This window comes from Panthera leo, chromosome D3 (assembly GCF_018350215.1).
Source record: "Panthera leo isolate Ple1 chromosome D3, P.leo_Ple1_pat1.1, whole genome shotgun sequence".
Lineage (NCBI taxonomy): Eukaryota > Metazoa > Chordata > Mammalia > Carnivora > Felidae > Panthera > Panthera leo.
In genome coordinates, this window is record NC_056690.1 from 64585247 (window position 1) to 64587155 (window position 1909).

The 1909-nt window shown below is 39.5% G+C and overlaps 1 pseudogene; it reads right to left on the reverse strand.

Moving 5' to 3' along the window:
- Positions 1–685: 685 nt before the first annotated feature.
- On the reverse strand, positions 686–967 carry LOC122203188 (annotated as a pseudogene).
- Between the last annotated feature and the right edge of the window lie 942 nt (positions 968–1909).

A 1909-nucleotide genomic window follows, 5' to 3' on the forward strand; every position in this document is an offset into this window, starting at 1 on the left:
TCTGGAAAAATGTCTATTCATGTCTTCTGCCCATTTTTAAATTGGATTATTTGTTTTTTGGGGTGTTGCGTTATATAAGTTCTTTATATATTTCGGATACTAGCCCTTTATCAGATATATCATTTGCAAATATATTCTCTCCCATTTCATAGGCTGCTTTTTATTTATTTTATTTTACTTTTTTAAGTTTTGCAGACAGAAGCAACCTGGCTGTTCTTAATGCTTAATTATTTATTTTGAGAGAGAGAGAGAGATAGAGCATGAGTGGGGGAGGGGCCGAGAAAAAGGGAGAGAGAGAATCCCAAGCAGGTTCTGTGTTATCAGTGCAGAGCCCGACATGGGGCTTGAAACCATGAACCATGAGATCATTACCTGAGCAGAAATCAAGAGTAGGATGCTCAACCAACTGAGCCACCCAGATGCCCTGAGCATGGCTGTTGTTTATTACTTTTCCTTTGGACTGAGAGAGGAACCAGTACAAAGTCCTTCTGGAGACCCAAGCCCCACAGCAAGACCAGGGGGCAAGAGGGGCTGGGCCAACAGGAAGCCCTGCTGCAGTGTTTCCATTGCAGAGAAATGCTCCTGTACCTTTGTTGTCTTGAAGTTTAAAGGACTTGTTTCATTGTGACCAGGGAGCCAAGGGGAACCCTGTGCTGACTATGGAGAAATCTCAGGTTCACATTGCCTAATAGGTACAGATGAGGGTCAGGAGGATGAAGATGGCCAAAGAGCAACATGTTCTACCAGTTCTCCTGCTGAAGCAACTTTAGTTTCTTCTCATAGTTGGAGGCTTTGTTCATCAGGCTGTTTTTCTCCTTCTCTAGAGACTTCTTGGCTGTTTGGGCTTATCTCTGCCTCAGAGCCTAGAGTTTACAGCCTCCAGGTGTCTACTACACTGTGACACCTTCTCCTCCATCTCCTCCATCTCTAGAGCAATGCCCAGATTCTCCCACTTCTTTTTTATCATGCTACTTTCCAGGATCCCCCAGACATTATTGGACACCCGTGGGTTGCCATTTTAGTTTTGTTATTTCCCTCACTGTGCAGAAGCTTTTTATTTTGATGTAATCCCAATAGTTTATTTTTGCTTTTGTTTCTCTTGCCTCAAGAGACATATCTAGAAAGAAGTTGCTATACAGACAATGTCAAAGAAGTTACTGGCTATGTTATCCTCTAGGATTTATATGGTTTCAGGTCTCACATGTAGGTCTTTAATCTATTTTTAATTTATTTTTATGTATGGTGTTAGAAAGTGGTCCAATTTCATTCTTTTGCATGTTACTGTCTGGTTTTCCCAACACCATTTGTTGAAGAGACTGTCTTTTTCTGATTGGATATTTTTTCCTGCTTTGTCAAAGATTTATTGACCATATATTTGTGGGTTCATTTCTGAGTTTTCTATTCTGTTCTACTATTCTAGTCTGTTCTACTAATCTATGTGTCTATGGATTGTATGTTTTGATACTTGCTATGTTAGAAACTAAAATTGAGGAAAAGTTAAAATACTTATTAAATAATTTATTGAGAGTAACAATAATAAACCCATTATATGACAACATAAATGATGTATTTTTTATGAAATGTTCACTGGTTTCTCACATTACTACCACACTCACAATACTTCTGACACAAGATGTGTGGAATATTTCTTGCTCCACATCAAGAAATTCTCTGTGACCTCAGCTGGCTGTCCTATAATTCAGTTTAATTCCAACATAAAAGGAATTAGTGCAAACCCCACAGATTAAGGAATTAGTCCCATGAGACTGCCCCACACCTTAGAAGCCAATTGCAAGTAGTAAGCCCCTGGGTTATCCAGTTTCTGTCTACAAATTGGCTACAAATTGGACATTCCCATGACCTCCCTCTTGGACTCAATTATTTGCTAGAACAGCTCACAGAACTCAGG